Source organism: Indicator indicator, chromosome Z, assembly GCF_027791375.1.
Source record: "Indicator indicator isolate 239-I01 chromosome Z, UM_Iind_1.1, whole genome shotgun sequence".
NCBI lineage: Eukaryota > Metazoa > Chordata > Aves > Piciformes > Indicatoridae > Indicator > Indicator indicator.
In genome coordinates, this window is record NC_072053.1 from 57,354,870 (window position 1) to 57,377,289 (window position 22,420).

Consider the following 22,420-nt stretch of genomic DNA (forward strand, 5'->3'; position numbering starts at 1 on the left):
TATTAAGGCTGGATAGCACAAAGAAGGACCCTGGCAAAAAGAAAATGCTTTGCATTCTGCTTAGTAAACAATAAACTATCCAAATGTTTATACATTACTTATTATTTTGCTTTTAATCTTACTGAAAAGACCTTCTAAATGGACAGTAAGGCTCATTTTAGTGAAATGGTTACACAGAATTGATGGGCAAAGAAACATAAACAAATCTTTCATGGCCATTGGGAACAAAAGTTTCAAGAGCACTGAAATCCTACTGTGTAATTTCTTTCTGATGCAAAGAAATTTCAGTGCAACAACTGAATAAACAAAAAAAAAAAAAAGGGGTAGTATCCTTTACCCTGAAGCATTTGTGATGACTGGTTAATGATGTCCATATTAATCGCTCAGTATAGCACTAGTCTGCCAGAAAGTATATCAGTCTGTCTTGTACTCTGTGTCAGGGAAGGGAAAACTTGAAAATGAACTAGTGAATTGTACAGGAAACAACTTGTGCAAATAAAGGGCAATCAGACAAACTTCATTCTTTCTGATACTCTCTTCAGTTAGTGTCTTAATATCAGTGATTGATACCTTCTAGAAGGTTTTTATTCTCTTACTTCTTTCCTAATGAAAAAATAAATTATTGCAGAGAAAAAGCTCATGTTACAATCTTCTTATAATGTTTAAATTACCTTTAAATGATCCCAGCTTAAAGCTAGAAAAGGAAGGGGTTCATCTGTGCACTTTCTAAGTACGACTCTTGAAAGGAAACTAAACTTCAGAATCATAAGTTAGATTGATTTTCAGCATTCCAAGTACTGTAATGTGGAAGCAATTTAGTGGCCTAAATCTCAGATGGGGGTCAAAGGTAGAACACCAGTGGAGGCGACTGTTGTCTCTGGTTGTTAGATGCAGTAAGAGAAAAATCTCATTGTGAAAGTTACATGTTCCATGAGATTTTCATTTACTGGCAGGAATCCAGTGAAATAAAAGTTATGAAATGGCCTGCTTACAGTTAAATGCCTGTAAGTGCATATTTCTAAAAGACTTGTTTTATTACATTGCATTTTAATCTCCACAATCTTCTTGTTGGAATGATACCCTCTCCCCTGCCCTCTCTAATATTTAATATTGAGCACCCTTTCTGAGGATTTCTAAGAATGGAAGTAGGGGAGGAATCACAGCTAGAGGAAAACAGACTGCTGCAAGTGTGAGTGAAATGCATGAGAGGTGGAAAAAAAGGGTGAAAACAATTTGCACCATTGAACAATTTACAAGATTTGCCTGGATATGGTAGTCATAGCTTGAGGCACAGAGTTCTTGATTTTCATTCAACTGAGGAGGAGAGAGTACTTCCAAAAAGATGGCCTTATTATTCAGAAATGCCTGGTCATCTCTACAAGAAATAGTCTGAGATTACATGATGTTTTGAGTAGATTATCATTATGAAATCACATTTTTTAATCTTTATTGAGCAAGATTCAGATGCAAAAAATTTTGAAAGGATGCAATTGGGAATGTATCTGAGTAACACTGTGCTTACAGCATCCTTTTGGAAGTAGCAGCCTGATGGCAGATTCTGTCTCCATCCTGACACTCTTTGCTGTATCAGGGTACTCTCTGAAATGAGATTAATTATTTTCTGATATAATCACTGATATGTTCACTAATGAAATGTTACCTCATTGACAGTGAAAAACCCTGATAATGGCTTGAGACTTGGGAGCAGTGCACTGTGATTTATAATGTTGATGGCAAGGATCACAATCTCTTCTGCTGGTCAAAAAGAATTTTAAGAAGTGATGTAATTTATCCAAAGAAATGACATTTTCAGCAGTCTGTTTTTGCAAGCCCTATGGATTTTGTCTGATGCTATGAAAGTCCAGAATTATTAATACGTGCTGGTGGAGTCCAATTTTGGCACTAGAATAAAGTCTTGAGAAAAATGTGAAGTGTTAAGTGGCTGAAATAATGTTGGAAACTGAAAGAATGGGAAGTAGATACTCAGATAAACTAATTTTCTGCAATATCTGTGAGTGTTAGGGTTGAAAAAAATACATTTAAATGAGGAAAAAATTACAACCCGTGACAAAGCCTTCAAAAAATGATGTACATAAAAAGTCAAGCCACAGAAAGTTGGAAAGGACGGAAGATGAAAAGAATTTCTTTTGTGGTTTTGAAGAGGGTGGACTCTAAATTGAGATTAACCAATGAGAAAATAATTTTATTGCAGAGGATACACTAATGTTAGTTCCATAGTTATTCAGAAGACAAACTTGAAGCTACAGGAAGCATATCTGGGTTATACAGAAGTCCACAGTGAAAACACAGTGAGGACTTAGGAGTGGTGAGAACCCTAATGTGGGAAGTATAATGTTTTATTATTTTCTTTGTCTGTGTTTCTGCATCACGACATAATGAGTGACCATGCACATGAACTGCTATTGGTCACGTGTGTCTCTTTAAAGCTCAGTCTTGTACGGCTTCAAGGGAAGAAACTCTGAAGTCAGAGTGCCGGAGGAGTCCCTACAACGGCTCTCAAGGAAAGAGTGTATGTGTGCCCTGGGATTTCCCGAAGGAGCAGAACTGGCTTTGAGTGCAGGGAGCAAAGGCAACACAATGTGTACAAGACCTGAACTTAGGAAATGGGTTAAAATTACTAGGGAGGGAGGAATTTTAAAGTTTGTTCCATCACAGAATCACAGAATGTATCATCCACTCCAACCTTCAACCCAGTACTGAAGGGTCAACACTAAGCCATGTCCCTAAGTGCCAGGTCCATACTCAAATTGAACTCCTCCAGGGATGGTGACTCCACCACTGCCCTGAGCAGACCATTTCAATGTTTGATAACCCTTTTAGTGAAGAGGTATTTCCCAATATCCAACCTAAACCTCCTCTGGCACAGCTTGTAATCATTTTGTTAGTCTTGTTGCTTGTCACCAAGGAGAAGGAGCTGGCTCCCTCCTCCCTTCAGGCAGTTTTAGAGAGCAATAAGGTCTCACTTCTGCCTCCTCTTATGCAGGCTGAACAACCTCAACTTCTTCAGACACTCCTTTTATGTTATGGTGCGGCCTCACCAGTGCTGAGTACAGGGAAATGATCATCTCTCTGTTCCAGATGGCCATCATGTTTCTACTACAAGCCAGAAAGCCACTGGCTTTCTTGGCCACCTGTGCACACTGCTGACTCATGTTCACTCAACTATCAGCCAATACCCGAAGCTCCCTCTCCAAGTTGCAGCTTTCCAACCACTCATCCCCAAGTCTGTAACTTACCATGGGGTTGTTGTGACCCAAGTGAAGAACCTGGTACTTGGCCTTGTTGAATTTCGTACAACTGGCCCACCGATCTAACCTGTCCAGATTCTGCTGTAAAGCTTCCCTACCCTCTAGCAGATCAACACAGCCACCCAGCTTGGTGTCACCTGCAAACTAACCGAAGGTGCACTCAATCCCCTCATCCAGATCATTAATAAAGATATTGAACAGGACAGGCCCCAGTAATGAACACTGGGGGACACCATCAGTGTCTGGGTGCCAGCCAGATTTAACTACACTCTTTGGGCCCAGACACTGGTGCAGAGTGCACTTATCCAAGCCTTGTGCAATGAGTTTCTGAAGGAGAAGGCTGTGGGACACAATGTCAAAGACTTTACTAATTCTAGGTACCCTGTGTCCACAGCAATTCCCTCATCCACTAGGTGGATCACCTTAATGTAGAAGGTGATCAGATTAGTCAGGCAGGACCTCCCTTTCCTAAACCTGTGCTGACTGGGCCTGATCACCTGATTGTCTTGTAAGTGCTGTGTGATGGCACTCAGGACGATCTGCTCCATGACCTTTCCTGGCACTGGGGTCAGATTGACATGCCTGCAGTTCCCTTGGTCATCCTTTTGTCCCTTCTAGTAGATGGGACTCACATTTGGTAGCCAGGAATGCTGACAAATAACGGTGAGTGGCTTGGTGATCACTTCTGCCAGCTCTTTAAGTACTCTTGGTTGGATCTATCCAGTCTCACAGACCTGTGCACATCTAAGTGCCACAATAGGTCATTGATTATTTCCTCCTGGATTCTGGGGGCTGCTTTCTGCTACCTGTTTTCCAGTTCCTGGGGGCTGAATCCTCAAGGAGCAACTTGAGGTGTCATAAACACTTAGCCAAAATAGCTGTTCAGCAGCTGAGCCTTTTCCTTGTCTTTGGTCATCAGGTTCTGGTCATCAGGCCATCAGGTCATCAGGTGTACCACCACTACTGGGTGTAGGAGGGATCTTGTCCCAGTAAAGTGAAAGCTGATGTCAATATGGGAACACAGTGATCCCGTAGCTGTGTGGTTGAGGGCAGCTCCCAGATTTCAGGAAAAGACATGTCTGGCAGAGTTTTAAGTAATCTGGTACTGCAAAATCCAGTTTAAAGCTCAGATTTGAAGCTAGGCAAGCTCATCTTGTAAGTAAAGCTTAAATAAAAGATTAAGATTAAGATTAAAGAAAAACATAATAAGAAGATTTTTTTTCACCTGTGAGTAACAGTAGTGTGTTTGTTTGTTGTGATTTGTTTTGTTTTGTTTTTTAATAAGCCCTTGTTCTGTTCAAGATCTCTTTCTTGCCTCTACATCTGTAACTTTAGGAGTAAAGGTGCAAAATTGATAGAGCAGGTTTTTTCTTATTATTTGGTTAACTTGAGCATCTGGAACAGTATATTAACAATAGTACTATGCTGCTCGTTGTTGCTCTACACAAGTAAGCAATTTCTGGTATTAAAGTCTCAGGCAAACTCTGTAGGAAATGAGATAATAGCATTCACATGATTAAAAACTCTAGTGAAGATGAATGAAAAAAAAAATCCTCAGTATCAGATTTCTTCAGAAAGTAAGGACAATACCACTTTTGGTTAAGATTCTATTAAATCACAATACAGTTGGGTTGCTGATAGATAGAAACTTTTGATATATTGGAGGAGGATGACAGGATCCTGTTTTAAAGATGTCAATAATAGGTACTTTTTCTAGAGTTTGAAAGGGTGTTGACGCACTTTTTTAACCACTGATGAAAACTGTGTACGTTATTACAAACCTATTTTGTCATCAGAATTACAGCCTTGTCTCTCTATACCTGTTTATTGTTTTTCCAATGAGCAAAGCTGGGATAGCTTGTACCATCTGGCATCTTTTTAACAAATCTACAAAGATAAAATCTTTATATTTTTACCACCAGGTGGAACTGCATGATTTAGTAGATTAAGCAAGATGCTTACAGTAATCAAACCACTTATGCCCTAAGCATTTCATACAACCATGTGGCTAGCACTGGTCTTGGAAGAACACGGATAGCAAGTCCCTTGTGTTTATAGAAATTAACCACACAGAAAACCAGTAGCAATGGACTTGCCATTCTGTCATGTTTGTCTTAACATTCAACAACCTTGAACTACATTTTTCTGTCATACAGGGAGAAAATTAACATCTAAACCAAGAGCTTTGTAATGTTTTATTATGCATTATGATGTCATTTTGGAACCCTGTCACTCTTTGTAAATCTGGGTCTTGGTCACAAATGGCTGAACCACTGGGTCTGAAGTTAACTGAGTACACTGGCTAAGTTAACACTGGAAAATTATCTGCTGGGGCATTTTAAAGCCTTCTACGTTAAATGGGCAAACTCCATTTCCTTCAAGCTGTAAACACTCTTAGCAAAGTGATGTGTTCCAACATGCAGTTTTCAAAGCAAAATCCTGAACCGACTGATGTCTGTAGAAGACCCGTCATAAATCTCAATGCAGGTGAAGCTTAAAAGCCTCTTTAAAGAAGGACTTGAATCCTGCTGTCTTCATGTAGATGTTCTTTCGTCCTTGCTCTGGAAAAATCCACTCAACACTGATGATTTCCTTAGCTTGTAAATCTGTAAGCAGGAAGCAGGTACTGCTTGTGATTAAGATAGTGTGCTCTGTGGTTGTGTGTCTGTGCACCTGTGTGATCTGAGGAAGAGAAGTAGGGATTGAATAGACAGTTCATGGATCTGTACTCCCACAGTCATGGTGAGACATGACCCAGAGCATCGCTTTTCTCTAGATCATGAGCTGTTGTCCCATAGTGACCTACTTTTGAGTGACAGCTGCATAAAAACACAGTGATAGAGAAACATTATCAAATGCGAAGGTGTCTAGAGTAGTAGTGTTCATGTTGTGGGCAGAAAAAACATGGAGGACTGGAGTCTACTTTAATGAAAAGAGACAAAGGAAAGTGAGTGTACAAATGAATGTTTCTGGGGTTCACATATTGGAAGGATCAGGAAAAGTACTAAACTAGGAGATAAAAGAGCTAAGGCAGGAAAACAAAGATTAATAATGCAAGCATTACTTTTATGTCTCAGGCTGTGTGTTAATGTAGAACAGAGAAAAGAAAAATCTAAATCTCTTTGCCTTTGTCAAGACAACCAAAATATCTTCAAAGATATGTGCATGTGTCAGACCAGAAGTTGTCCTTTTCTAGATTAGTAGGGTTATTATTATGGTGTTTTCTAGGTCCTTCTAAAGAAAACAGCCCAGCAAATGTTTTGGCTCATTTCACGTATTATCACAATTGTAATTACATGCATGGTCATGTTGCAAGTAATTATATTTAGTTCTTTCTTTCTATGTGAAAACACAAATCTTCCAGAAAGAGTATCCTGGTTTCATGCAAGAGTGTAATTACTTTGTAGGGAATGAAGCTTGTTTCTCCCATTTGACCTACCTGTTTCATTGCAATCCTTCTTGCACAACAGACTAGGAATTAATATAACTTGGAGCAAGTCTTTCCAATGTAGGCCAAACATTTCAATTTATCTGATGCTTTACTCTCCTTTGCAACGCATGTTTTGGCGATACTGATCTTCTTCTTTTCTTTATTATGGTTTATCTTAACTAAAATATGGAAGATATTTTCAATGCCTTGTCCACCACAAGTTTAAAGGCTTTCTAACTGCCCCGTGAATAAACTGCTCCTTGATGTGACTTACAGAATTTCACCCTGGTTTTCCTAGTTATATGCAAAGAGAAGTAAACTGCATGTAATGTAGACAGTTTCCAAATCCATTTCTTGCAAGAGGACCCACAGTTTCTTTCTGAGTTCGTCAGTCAGAATCTTTTGCCTAAACATGCTGTGAAAGCTGGGGAAAGACTACATCTGTTTTGGCTAAAGTGCTGTATTTTCTGGTGCAGAGGCAATGTTTCGTGTTCACAAGAATGCCTTTGAATTCTTTGTTCAGTGGATATAGAAAGTGTATTTTGATAGAGGCCAGATGACTCTGAACTGCCTCGTGCTTAGATGACTTTCTTCTGGTATGAAGGGATCAGGTACAGCACAGCCTACTGGCACTGGTGACACTCCTATTGAGAAGGGAACAGTGTGAAAGTGAATAAAAAAGAAAATCTATGCAGTGGATCATCGCATATTAAAGTGCTAAGATGGTGACAGCAAGACACAGGTTTCTAGATAGCATAGATCCAGGACAATTCTTAACGTTTTGTCTTGTATACCTTTTGAGATGGGTAGTGTATCTATTAGCATAATTGTACTGTGCATCCGTGTAACACTAAATATAATGATAACATGTTTTGCAATGTCAACATTAACTGAGTTCAGTGTTTGGTATTTGTTTTAAATGCCCATTGTCATTCCAGTAGGTCAAAGCCTTAGAGCTGTACCATCTGGCCTCAGATACAAGACAGATTGGAGTGAGGAGGATCAAGAGTGGCTTCATACCATTATTTTATTCCCATCTGGCTACTCCCAGGCATGCAGCTCAGCTCTGACCTAACTTACCCTCCCATTCAGGGTCGAGATCTCTGTAGACAGCTCATCACATTCTTTCACGTTATGAAAACTGAATGTGCTTAATTGTGCCTTTAAAATTTCAGTGGGAATACTCATGTATTCCCATTTTTATGAGATGCAATGATTCATGCTCCCACCAACTTGGGAGCAGGTGTCAATATGTTGGAGAGTAGGAGGGCTCTGTAGAAGGACCTTGACTGGCTGGACAGATGAGCAGAGTCCAACATGATGGCATTCAACAAGTCCAAGTACCAGGTTCTGCACTTTGGCCACAACAACCCCATCCAGAGCTACAGGCTGGGGTCAGAGTGGCTGAAGAACAGCCAGGCTGAGAGGGTCCTGGGGGTGGTGGTTGACAGCTTACTGAACATGAGCCAGCAGTGTGCCAGGTGGCCAAGAAGGCCAATGGCATCCTGGCCTGCATCAGAAATAGTGTGGCCAGCAGGAGCAAGGAATTCATTCTTCCCCTATACTGAACACTGGTTAGACCACACCTTTAGTACTGTGTCCAGTTCTGGGCTCTTCAGTTTAAGAAGGACATTGAGATACTTGAACATGTCCAGAGAAGGGCAACAAGGCTGGTGAGAGGTCTCGAGCACAAGCCCTATGAGGAGAGGTTGAAGGAGCTAGAGTTGTTTAGCCTGGAGAAGAAGAGGCTCAGGGGAGACCTTATTGCTCTCTACAACTACTTGAAAGGAGGTTGTGGTCAGGAGGGGGTTGGTCTCTTCTCCCAGGCAACCAGCACCAGAACAAGAGGACACAGTCTCAAGCTGCGCCAGGGCAAGGTTAGGCTCGAGGTGAGGAGAAAGTTCTTCACAGAAAGATTAATTTGCCATTGGAATGGGCTGCTCAGGGAGGTGGTGAAGTCACCATCCTTGGAGGTGTTCAAAAAAAGATTGGATGTGGCATTTGGAGCCATGGTTTAGTTAATTAGGAGGTGTTATGTATTAGGTAATAGGTTGGACTTGATGATCTCTGAGCTCTTTTCCAACCTGGTTGATTCTGTATGATTCTGTGTATGATTTGTAGAGGAATTAAATTATCATTAGAAAAGTAATAATGAGAATGACACTTGCCTTATTCTTTTTTCCTTCTTTAAGTATGTCCCTTTAGTAATTTCTCTTTACTGCAGGGGTATAAGTGAGATTTTAGAGGTAGTATTTCCTGGAAAGAGTGATCCGGTATATTACTCAAAGCTGAAATACCATTAGTTTGTTTAAAATCCTTTACTGCCAGCAAGGAGCCTGACTTTCAGAACAGAAAGATGCCTGACTATCAAATAGCTGAAATATTGAACACTGCCTTTCTTCCCAAGAAGCCCTTTTGCCATAGCTATAATCACAAAGACATGATACATATGGAGCTCAATGGGTTTTTTTTAAAAAATAATGCCTATAAACGCAATTATTTTGGCTCTAGATGAGTCTAAGTTTGTTTGGCCACAGAAGAGGAATCTATTTGTTGTTTTCCACTGCCTAAAAGGGTTACAGATGAGATAGATCTAGACTTTTTTTGGAGGTACACAGAAGAAGCTTGAGGCAACAGACATAGGGTTAAGCCAGGAAAATTACTGTTCAAAATTTTTCAAAGTAAGGTACAAAGCACAGTAACAGGTTTCCTAGAGAGGTTGTGGAATTTCAGTCCTTGGAGCTGGACAAGGATCAAGATCATCACATCTGGAGTCCTGAGAAACCTGAATTTGGAATTAGACCTGTAGAAGTCCTTTCCAACCTAAACTGTGAATCTATGATGACCTCTCTTGTCCTCTTGTTGTTATATACAACCTTTTTTTAATTAACAGAAAGCTGAATACTGATTCCTGAATGTTTTCTACCAAGTGCAATTCACACAGGTCTCCAAAATCTTACAGAAAGAGCAGATTCAATAGTTTAGGTGCTGCTAAAATAACCCTGAATTCATTAACACATCATGCCTCAGGGCTAGGGACTTCTTCCTTGATTCTTTTATATCTGCTTCCTACTTGGCTTCAGAACAAAGAGAAAGTTAAAGTGTTTTTCTTAAAGTATCAAGTATCAAGTTAATGTTGAGCCATAGCACCACCTACAAAGGTGCAGAAAGTTCAAGAACAGCTGAGAATTTCTGTTTTGCAAAGTGCCCTGCCCTGAATGCAAGGTATTTATAAACTGAAAAAAATTCTACTTCAGAATAAATTCTTATCAAGGACAATGTGTTTCTTGCACTCTTAAAGTAACTAAAATGAGAAAGTCAGATAACATTGTCATGTGCTCCTGTCCTCACAGATGACTCCACACCCTTGGGAAGACTTAATGAATGAATTGGGAATCTGCCTGTGTTCATACTTCCTTTTCAGTGGTGCACTGGATATATAATTTGGTGATTTTTCCTAAAAGTCAGTTGCTTTGGTACTAGCTCTGAGATGGCTTGATGATCAAACGTTCCTCAAAAGCTGAAACTGAGGCCAACTTTTGGGACCACTCACATGAGTATAGGTAATAGGCCACAAGTTACTTATTTTAAAGATAGCATGAAGAAAATGGCTTAGGCCTGAGTAGTCAGATGTAGGCCTCTGAAGTTGTAACCTTCGGGGACAAAGTGTTTTTCCCACTTGTTGTGTTGAAAGAACAGTGTAATACCCATGAGCTCTGCACGTTTAAACCAATGAGAAAGTGCCAGGGAAAAAGCCATTCAAAATACTACTCTATTTTAAGAATTGGTCTTAAAAAATACTACTTAAATTCAAAGTATGAACATAGAAAGCCCTTATGTCTGAATAAATGGTACTGATAAGGTCTTTTCCAAGTTCTATGCCACCCTAGAAATTTCTCCAACTGTCAGTTTTCCTCTTGGGAATTTTGGTTTTCAAGATCCAGCCTCTGAATGAGGATGAGTTTCAACACATCTATGGAGCTTTAAACCATGTACTTCACAGCAAAGGCTATTTCTGTTTTGTGTCTTGTTCCAGGCTGCAGCAGGGTGCCCAAATACACTGATTTGTGCACTTAAGTGCACATTTGAAAAGCCCAAAGGGAAAAACAAACAAACAAAACCCCCCAGTCATTAAGACAGTGCAAAGCAGAAATCAAATCCAGGCACTCTAGCACTAACTTTAATACACATTTTCAACAGATGTTGTGAGGTGAAAACTGGTTCTCCCGTATAGAAGGTGGTTCTTGGCTGTGAGAAAAGCCATTTTACCTAGGAAAAATGGCAATATCTGAAGCCCAAGGGAGTTATCAAGAGGAGTTTTAAATGTGAATGCTAAGAATATTATCTTTAAGGTGAATTTTTTTGAGACACATAAGTGTTTTGTAATGAAATAGGAACAGGATGTCTGAAAGAATAAAAATGAAAGATTTTTTCAGTCATGCTTTTATTGTTCCTCGTTTAGTTTGTGACTCCTTTAAGACCTATGCATTCAGAGTTTGAGAAGAGGGAAATTTGCCTGAAATCTACATTTATATCTGGTATCTCTCTGAAGAGTTTATTAATGCTTTATCTTTGTGAGACTTGGGGTGGAATTAAACTTTTAGTAAGCTTAGTGAGAAGAGAAACAAGACAAGATCTATCAAATCTGGCAATATTTTGCACAATTATCAACCAGTCTAACCAGTTACAAAAGTCACATGGCCATTTCTACCCCTCAAGGGAGGAGAGGGTTTCTCTGGAGAAATGATAGGAATTAAGCATCTTTTTTATTTTACATTTGGAAAGCCCATTTGCATGTTACAATGAAAGTCAGTGCAGAAAGGAAGCATATATATAGCAACATGTTAGACACTGCATATCTTACACTGATCTTGCCTATACCTCTCTTTTTCTTTTTCTAGTTGGCAACTCGTTGACTGTCGTACAAAGTACTCAATGCAGCAGACACTTTTCTTGGACCATGTGGTTTCAGGTTCAGTGACTCAGTACTGGAAGTAGGACTCAGAAATAGGCTGAACAAAGGTACAGAAAACTGAGGTTAATGCCTCCTTTTACAACAGGTCAAAGGCTTTTTGATCTTGTCCCCAGGTTTGAAACTTTAAGATCTGTGTTAAACTTCTATAAAGAGGTGGATACTGTTTCCCTGTTTTGATTTGTATCCTAATATACAGAATGGTCTAGTGAAAAAAAAAATCTAAATGTCTGGGCTTCACAGTCCAGGGAACAGTAAAAACTCCAGATAAAGAACAGTTTAAGTTTTGCAGAAGCATTTAAAAAAACCAAACCAAACCAAAACAAAACAAAAAAACCACAAAACCCAACCAACCAAACCCGCCCCCCAAAAAAGGCCTGTGGGGAGGAGTGAGGCAAAAGAGAAGATTCTTATTGTGCAGGAGAAAGGCAGATTTCAAATTAAAATGTGAACCAGGTGACTGAGACATTTTGTCTGAAAGTTTCAATAAACATGTCCACTAAAATCATCAGCTATGTCTACAGTGTGAAACAAAGAAACATTTTTTAGGCATATGTTTTAGACACATAGAGCCACGACTAACGGTCAAGAATGCTGTATATACCTGTACAGCTCCAAATGCATTTCTCAAATGTAAGCATACCTAATGTTCTGGTACTCTGATAACATCCCCTGAGTGAAATTACCACCTAGAGTGAGTTCTCAGTGCCTTTACTTAAAAAGTACAAGGTGGCCATGTGCTTAATGAGCCTAGTTAAAAATCCCAGCCCAAAACCCGCAAGCACAAACATCTCTAGCTGAATAGAAGTAGCTATATACTTGTAGCTTTTGACTCAGTTTAAAATAAAAGCTAAAAAAGTTGCTTATCTCTTCAGGGGAATGAATTAGAGCTACCATGTGGCTGTACTGGATATGGTCATATTATGATATGGTTACTCCACTATCCTCTTGTCTTAGATGTGATCTCACCCCATTGATGGGCCAGGTCTTGTCCAGAGTGGTGCAGGACTTTCCCAAGCATACAACCTGGAGATTTGCCCCAGGGTCGGATAATTATGAGCGGCAGGGTGTGTGGGAGAGCATGGGCAATTGCTAGGAAAATGGTCACCTCCAGTGTTTTGGAACTCCACCCCTGAACAAGTGCAAAACCCTGACAAAATGGTAAAATATTTGGAAAAGCATGAAGTCAGCCTTCAAGCTCCCAAGACACAGAAATCATTGTGATGTGCTGGGGTCTGGCCTATACCTATTGAGCTCTTCTTATGATGGTTCAGAGCACTCAGGGGCAAGAAAATCTCTGTGGACCTAAAGGCAGACTGGCAGGCACCATGGTTACTCGAACCCCAAATACAGGCATGGAGCTACATCAGAGAACCAGCCTGTGGCAGTATCAGTCACACCTGTATGGTAAAAAAGAAACAGACAAGGAAAGCAGTTTGTCTTGCAAAGGATGAGGATGAGTCAAGATTATTAGTAGAACAAGAGGAAGAATCAAAGGAGATCTTTATCCCTTGCCTTGAAAGATGGTCAAGGACAAATGGCAGATGAAATGACCAGCAGGCTCTGGCAATACAAGGAAGGGGTCTATTCCTCTGTGTGGGCCTGTGTTTCAGCTGTGAAAGAGCTGTCTGGGAAGGTCCCTCAACTCAAAAATAACACATCCTACTCCCACCTGTATGGTCCCATGTTTCAGCTATTAGGAACATGTTCTTCCCTGTCCAAGGGAGAGAATCTGGGAGGTGCAAACCACAGCATACCCCATGGTTTTATTTACGTGACCATGGGGAGAACATGAAGAAGATGGAAAACTTCCTTCAGTCCTGGAGGTGAATTACAAAGAAATTCCTCCTGAAAGAACGATGCCCCTGTTTCTAGTGGCAAATCAGCCAAAAAGAGCAGGAGAATTGATAATGTTTCTGATCCTCCTGAAGGGACTTCCAAAGCATCTTCACAAGCTGCAACGGATAATAGTCAGAATCAGAGGGGCCCTGCCCTCAACCAGGTGGAGGAGTGGGGCAGCTGGGTTTATTGGACAGTATGGATCCAATGGCTTGGCAAGTTGAATCCACAAGAGTATACAGCTTTAGTAGATACAGGTACCCAGTGTAATCTGAAGCCATTGAACCATGAGAGGTGGAACCAATCTGTGTTTCTGGTGTGACAGGGGGATCTCCACACCTGGATGTGTGGGAGTGCAGACCACAGGTTGCTTTCACTTGGAGGGGTGGAAGGAGTCACTGGAATCAAATGCATCAGTGGTGGAAACACAGCCCCACCAATTGGACTGACCCAGAGCGTAATGCAACATGGTGGAGCTCCAGAGCATCTGCAGTGAGAAGACTTCTGTGTAATGAAAAGTGATCTCATTTTGAGTGAGAATGGACAGCGAATAGAGGGTGCAGAATAAGGGGTGGATAACGTCATGGGTTGAGTTGAATCTGATGGTGAGCATTCGTTAGCGTGTTGATGTCATGCTACCTTTAAAATTAATGTGCTGGCCTTAACAAAGTATCATGGAGCTTGTAGTTCAGACTGTAGCCTGAGAAGCTTCTTGTTCAGGTTGCTGCTTCTGGTTTCCTGTTTGGGGTCTTGGTCTTTTCTTGGACTGCAGACTTGGGGATTAGTGGGATCGTTTCGTCGATGGATTCTGATGCTGCTTCTGCTTTTCTGCCAAATAGGTTAAGGTAATTGCAGATCATATTGTTTCGTCTTTGGCTGCATTGAAAGAAGTGTGACAAGCAGGAAGAGTGAGGTGATTCTCCCCTTTTGCTCTTGTGACACCGCACCTGGAGGACTGCAACCAGTTCCAGGGCCCCAGCATAAGAAGGACATTGAACTGCTGGAGCAGGTCTTGATGAAGGCCACAAAGATGATCAGAAGGCTGGGGAACCTCCCCTATGGGGACAGGCCTTGAGAGCTGGAGTTATTCAGCCTGAAGGAAAGGAGGCTACTAGGGAGACCATGTAGCAGCCTTCCAGTGCCTTGAAAGCTGCCTACAAGAAAGCCTGGAAGGAACTTTTTACAAGGGCTTCTAGTGACAGGACAAGAGGGAATGGATTGAAGCTTGACAAGGGCAGATTTAGACTGGACATTAGGAAGAAATTCTTTACAGTAAGGGTGGTGAAACACCAGAACAGGTTTCCCAGGGATGCCCCTTCCCTGGAGGTGTTCAAGGCCAGGTTGGATGAGGCCTTGAGCAACCTGGTCTAGTGGAAGATGTCCCTGCCTATGGCAGGGGGGGATGAACTAGATAATCTTTAATGTAATTCCAACCCAAATCAGTCAATGAATGTATGAATCTATGAATTAAAAAGTCCTTATCTCAACCTGGGTTTGTTTGTGTTACTTTCCCTCCTGTCTGTATTTGTGGGGCTTGCTTGTGAGAGCAGACTATCTTAAACAAGGACATCCCTAAACAGTAAATGTCAGATCGTTTTGTCTGCTTTGCCTCTGAGACATCATGGCAAATGATTAATATCTAAGGATGATGTGGATCCACAGCACTTGGAGGCTGCTCAGTCTATCATAATTATATCTGCAGGCCTGAAGGCACCAGCTGCTACCTTCAGAAAACATTTCCCAGACCTGGTTGGTGCCTTCATGCCCAGTAGTATTTGCCAAAAGTGACATGTTCAGGAATGATGAGAACAAGGGATCAATTCTAATTGAGGCATTTCATTTGTAAAACACTGTGAAGAGGGGAAATAATCCAAATCTTAATCTGTGCAGTGATTTGTGTGAATGGCAGATGTTCTATTTGGATCTTAGCAAGGCTTTTGACACTATCTGCCATAACATCCTTGTAATCAAGCTCAGGAGGTGTGGAATAGAAGAATAGACAGGGAGATGGATTAGGAACTGGTTACACAATAGAGTCCAAAGAGTGGTGGTCAATGGTGCCAAGTCGAGCTGCAGAGCTGTAATTAGTGCAATCCCTCAGAGATCAGTGCTGAGTCCAGTCCTGTTCAGCATCTTCATCAGTGATATTGATGAGGGGACAGAGAATCTGCTCAGCAAGTCTGCTGATGACACCAAACTGGGAGGCTTGGCTGATACACCTGAAGGCTGTGTGACCGTTCTGTGAGAGCTGGACAGACTGGAGAGCTGGACAACGAGGAACCTAATGAGGTTCAACAAGGATAAGTGCAGAGTCCTGCATCTGGGAAGGAATAATAAACTGCACCAGTACAGGTGAGGAGGTGATCTGCTGGAAAGTAGCCAGGAGAAGGACTTGGGAGTCCTGGTGGACAACAAGTTATCCATGGGTCAGCAATGTGCCCTTGTGGCCAAGAAGAGCAACAGGATCCTGGAGTGCATTAAGAAGAGTGTGTCCAGCAGATTGAGAGAGGTTCTCCTCTCTACTCTGCCCTAGTGAGGCCCCACCTGGAATATTGCATCCAGTTTTGGGCTCTCCAATTCAAGAGTGACAGGGATCTGCTTGAGAGTTTAATGGAGGGCTACAAGGAAGATTAAGGGACCGGAGCACTGCCTTATGAGGAAAGACTGAGGGACCTGGGGCTGTTTAGCATGGAGAAGAGTGAAAGGGGATTTGAGAAATGTATATAAATATATGAGGGCTGGGTGTCAGGAAGAAAGGGACAGCCTCTTCTCAGTTGCACCCTGTGATAGGACAAGGGGCAATGGATGTAAACTACAGCACAGGATGTTCCACCTCAACATGAGGAAGAACTTCTTTACTGTAAGGGTCACAGAGCACTGGAACAGGCTCCCCAGCAAAGTTGTGGAGTCTCCTTCTCTGGAGACCTTCAAGACCTGTCTGGATGCATTCCTGTGTGACATGCACCAGATTATATGGTCCTGCTCTGGCAGGCAGGTTGGAATTGAAGATCTCCAGAGGTTCCTTCCAATCCCTAGCATCCTGTGGTCTGCAGCCAAACAAACTGATCCATTAGGGAAGTAATGGCAATGAATGGAACAAAGTGAATGTTACAGGGAAGTGATACTCAAAAACAAAAACAAAACCAAAAAACCCCTGTGTTTCCCACAGAAGTTACTTGACTGCAGAAGCTCCTCCTCTGTTTTAACAAATGTTTGCTACATGCTTACAGATGTCTTTGGAAATGCATTTCCTCCCTGAGAACCAGACGGAACAGCAGCATAAGGAAAGAGCATTTGTTAGTCTTAGCCCCTGGAGGTATGCAGATTGGACTTTGCTTAGTGTTTTTTGTAATATATGATTCTTCCCATGAAAGCAAGTTTGATTTAGGAGAAGGCTTAGTATTAAAACTTCAAAGAATGTTCTGAAAAACACCTGCCTTTTCAGGAAATGAATATTGCCTCTTCAGGACATAGAGAAATGAGCAGAATAGGGTCTTACCTTTTTGGAAAGAGTGGAGCAGGATCAGTAAACTAGATAAATATATGCCAGAGGAAACAGCAGCAATCTAAAGAAGGTTTATCTATGCAGTAACTCCCTCTGTAAGGCAGAAAACAAATATATCTGTTTCAAAATTTCTGCCGTAAAAGGTCACAGAAAAATATTGGTACTGCCTTTTCAAACTGGCTTCATCAATTCTTTTTAAACAGTATGTCTTTGATTTTGGCACAACTTGGACAGACCCTGTGTCTCAAGATCAGCCATCAGCAAGTCAGTCCCTTTCTAAGAGAACGCCGGCGCTTTTCACTGCCACTGCTCAGCACACTGCCTTCCACAAATGACTCAGGAATGTGGAGGAAGAGGTCAACATTTTTAGAGACAGAACGGTTCAAGTCAAAGGTTTCAGGCATGTGGAAGAGAAAAGCACTTTTCCATGCAGAACTGCTGAATTAAAAAGTTGTTGTAATGTTCACACATTAATCAATATTTCTTAAGGTTTGTCATCAGGCAAAGCTCAAATATATTTTTTCTTCAGGCAGATAGATGACACAAAATTGTTTTGCCATGGATAGTTTAATTACCTAACATGGAGATTATTATTATAAAACATTTAGGTATTTTTCATTCATGCTCTTTCATATTAACTCAATCCAGTATCCATGTTAGCCAGACCACAGGAGTAAATTCTCTCTAATTTATTCTCAATGCGCAAGAGGGAAAAACTCACTGACCAATAGTAAGGAGATAAAATTTATTTTTTATTTAAAAACATATTTTTAAAAGTGATATATTGCATGCATGCCAATGAAATGCAAACCAGTGAACACAGTACGTGAGTAGGAATTTTTAAGTTAGCTTCTGTGTACAGAAAATAACTTTCTGCCTTTGGGCCTCATCTAAATCTACAGGGAGGACTGGAATTTACTTTTGCCAACATGAAGTGAGGTAGTAGTTGCAGACCCGAAAGACTGCAACACCGAATTTACCAGATAGTATGACAGTTTGTGTTAGTAGAGTAGTGTTAGCAGGGAATTACATGATCTCATTTTGGATGGTATATACACATTCTTTGGTTAAGGATAAGATGTCATTCAATTTCCATTTACAAGTTAAGACAGACCTTTAACTTTACATGGCTTTTAAAATACCATATGTTACCTATGTATAAATGTATATATAAATACCATATGTTACCTATGGTTTAAGATTCTGCAGCAGAATAGCAGGGAGTGTAATTTATGAGCATTTCATGTACTCCAGTGGACAAAATTATGTATACAACTTTTCAGACCATTCACCAATCTTCTCAAGAACCCCAAAGTCGTTAAACCCCTTGATTTATAGTAAAATAGTTTAATATATTTCTAAACAAATAATTTCTAAACAAAATTAAGAGTTCATGGAAAGGACAAATACAAAACACATGATTGCAAAAATAGCACTGGTAGAGAGTAACAGTCTGAAAACACATTCATAAGATTCTTGTTGTTTGCAAGCCACATCTGGCAACACCGAAAGCTAGTGAGATTTCAAACTACAGTATGTCAAATTTATGAGGTGTAGAAGGACATGTCCCTTACTCTTATGTAAAATAATTGGCAATAAAGAAGCTTAAAAACATTCCTGAGATGAACTGAAATTTAAAGCTATACTCTCTGAATGGATTTTTTGAGAAGGTAAGTGGGTTTTCTTCCTGTCTTCAAAATCTGTCTTCAATTACTATCAACCTTAATACTTCCACAGTGCCAGTGTCTGGAGCATCTAAGCGCCACCTTCAGCAGCATGAGTGTGCCATTCAAGTGACCTGGTATTTACAGCATGAATGTCATGTAAGCTTTCAGATGTTTCTAAAAACACAGGTGTTCAAAAAAATCTGCAATCATGGCTTTTTCTTTGTCCTGCTAAAAGAACAAACCATCACTCTTTTTCTGTACATGTAAAAATTTGTTTTAGTTTCTTTCTATGTTATGCAGTGTCTGGCTGTACATTGTAGCATGAACAGTTAATCTTTTATTTTGCTTCAGGAATGTGTCATTCTCAGTGTATTAAAAATGTTAGCCTATCCTCCAAGGACAAAAGCACTCACTCTGAGCATTTGTTTTTGCTTTAAAGCACAAACATCCATAAATACATGGAGTTAAAGTTACTATAAAGCTAGCGATTAAGTCTGGGACATTTTGAGCTGGATTTGGTTCATTTTTCTACCACAAATTAATTTCTGCTCTTGTCCAAGCTAACTCCTTTCTTTCTTGCAAAGAATCAAAACAACATTTCCTTTCTTGAAGGTCTTCTGGTGATGCTAATTACAATAAAGAATATATAAGAATGTTAAGACATATAAGAGATAACCACCTCTGTCTTTCAAGAAAAGACAACACTCTTTTGTTCTGAATAATCTCTATTATTCACTAACCACATACATAGGACCTCCTGATGAATAATTCACAGAAATTGTGTTGATCTGTATCATAATGTGAACAAGCAACTTCAGCCAATTTTAGAGCCTCAAGAGACAGACACTGAAATCAAAGGTTTCAGGCATGTGGAGAAGACATTATAGACTATATTTTTCAAGTGGATAAAGCATAGTAAACCTGAGAAAATCAGATTTAAATATATTTTCTTCTTGGGTTTCTTTCCTATTCAATGAAGAAAATGTATGTTTGGGTTATTCAAAGGATGACTCTGCCTTTTAAACTGTTTAATCTAATTTTGGATTGTGTAGACCAAAATGGCTTAATCATAATCATATGATAGTTACCACAAAGTATCCCTACATATATGCATTTTATGGGCTCACAATTTTTACTTTAGAATAATTCTACTAGCCCTGCATTTTATTACTTTATACTGATGGCATATACTCATATACTCAGGGGTTATTTTGTCTAGGATTGGACTGTAATTTTTGAAAGTTGAAAACTTGTAAGATTTAATTTGAACTGTCTTTTCATGGCCTTCATTTCCTTGAAAGCATTCCTGATAGGGACATTTTTCTTCTCCTAGTTTAATTTAGTAGTTCTTAATTTCAACACTGCATAGGATGGTAAGTGTCTAAGTTCTTTCTGTGTTGGTGTACAGTGTAAATTATATTGATTCCTGCACCCTTAAGATCCATGGGAAGGATCTAAAATTGTTTGGATGTTATAGGAAACAAAAAGGCTCTCAAGGCATGGGTTTGCATTCTGAGAGTTTGGAAAATTGCATAATCTATATGCAAGCAAAAATTGTGCAGCGATAAGTACCACAGACAAACACTGTTCATGTTTTACTGGAAAATGGAAAAGGGCATGTTCCTGACAGGTGGGCACAGGTCTCTAACATTTTTACCAAGCAATGAAACTACTTTTAAGGGAATTTTTCTTGAAAAGGTCTGTATATGCCTGAGCCTGAATTGGGAAACCAGCAGGGGGTAATTCAGCTAAACAGTAAAAGGATAGGAAAGACATACACGAAGAAAACAAGGCCTCGTGGTTTATTAGGCATTGTGCTTACCTTTCAGCTTCTGTTGCCTTTGTCTCATCTGATTCTTTAAAAATGATGGGAATCGCCATGAATGTGTGAAACCTAATTGATGACTGCTGATCTATCACCCCCTCACTGTTGTTCCTGAACACAGCTTATAGAAACTGTCTTTAATATTTCCTACACTTATCTTTTCCTGGAAGTTTCTCCTATCTTTTGTTCTGGGAAACGTCTAGCCCATTAACAGCAAGCACAGCTGACTTGAGCAGTTCTGAAGCTGACCACTTGTTGATTTTAATTTGGGGTGTTACCATAACAAAATCCAGTCATGCTCCACTAGGAATGCATATGTTGCACACTCTGTAGAATCTAACTGGTTTTTCAAGGTAAAATCCCTTACAGTTTAAGAATGATAACGGCAAAGTACCAAAACGAGGTCTAGGGCCTCTTTAGGCCAATATGCAAGTGTGTTTAACACCAGATTTTGGCAGCATGCACGCAGGGCTAACAGGAACTGAAAAGGTGACAGAAAGGACAACAGGATGGAGCCAGAGCTTTCCAAATGGTGCCATTTGCTTGAAGAAGCTTGACAGATTTTCCTTGGTGATGCTGAGTGTTAAATTGTGTAATGGGAAAGGCAATCTGAGGAATGCAAGCAGATATTCACAAAAGATGGACCTGTTGGTGGATTATGTGTAGATATGTGCATATTTAGAAGTACACACACGTGTGTGTATATATATATATACATATATATGTATATATATCCCTGCTAACTGGAAAAGGGGAAACACAACACCCATCTTCAAAAAGGGAAAAAAGGAAGACTCCAGAATCTATAGGCCAGTCAGTCTCACCTCTGTTCCTGGCAAGATCATGGAGCAGATCCTCCTGAAGGCCTTGCTAAGGCATACAGAAAATGAAGAAGAGGTGATTGGTGGTAACCAATATGGCTTCACCAAGGATAAATCATGCCTGATGAACTTGTTGGCTTTCTATGATGTAGTTAGAGCATCAGTATATAAGGGAAGACCAAATAATGTGTAAAGCTTTTGATACTGTCCCACATGACAACCTGGTCATCAAATTGGAGAAGTGTGGACTTGAGAGATGGACCGGTCACTGGCTAAGGATTTGGCTCAAGTGAAGACCCAGTAAGAAGATTTAACTTCCTTAATGCAAGAAACAAAGGACTAAAAACTCATTATGGATGTGAGGTCAGCAAGCATCCCTGCCAGTGCTCCTTTTAGTAGCACGGATTTTAGACATTACAGAAGTTTTCTCAGCATTTAATGAACAGAAAAAATAAGCTTTAGTTGGGCTAATACTTGAAGAAGCCTCTGAGAACTTAATAGTTGCTAAATGACCTTGTTGAACTGATGAAGTAAGAACCTGGGAAACAAAATGCTGCACACTTTTCATAGTGGTATACCCCAGAAAAGAAACAGACAACCCAGGAACTGTTTCTAGGGATTCTGTAACTGAGTTTATCTACCTTTCCCGTTTGCAAATGTTGGCACCAGGTTACCAGTCAAAAAGGTGACTACTCACAAGCAACAGGATCTGAACTGGAGGCAGACAGATTTCTCTTTCTTCTTTCAGATTTAGCAGAGTGAGACCTGCTCCCATATAATAGTTCTTCCTGAGATTTGCAGAGGCCTGCATTGCTTTTCCTAATTTAAATAGAGCAAATGTTCAGAAAATGTCTGAATTCAATTATGGGTTTTGGGGGTTTTTTTTGCTGTAGGGTTTTTTGTATGTGTGTTTTACAAAGTGTCATCTTATCATTTTCTAATTCCCATTTCCTTCACCTGAAAAATGAACAATATTTTTTCAGTATTGCCTTCCCTGGTTTGATGAGCAGACGGTGTTTTGTAGACACGGTCTCACCAAGCCTGTATCCATAGAACCTCCTGTGCATGCTGTAAGGAGCACATAGATGTCAT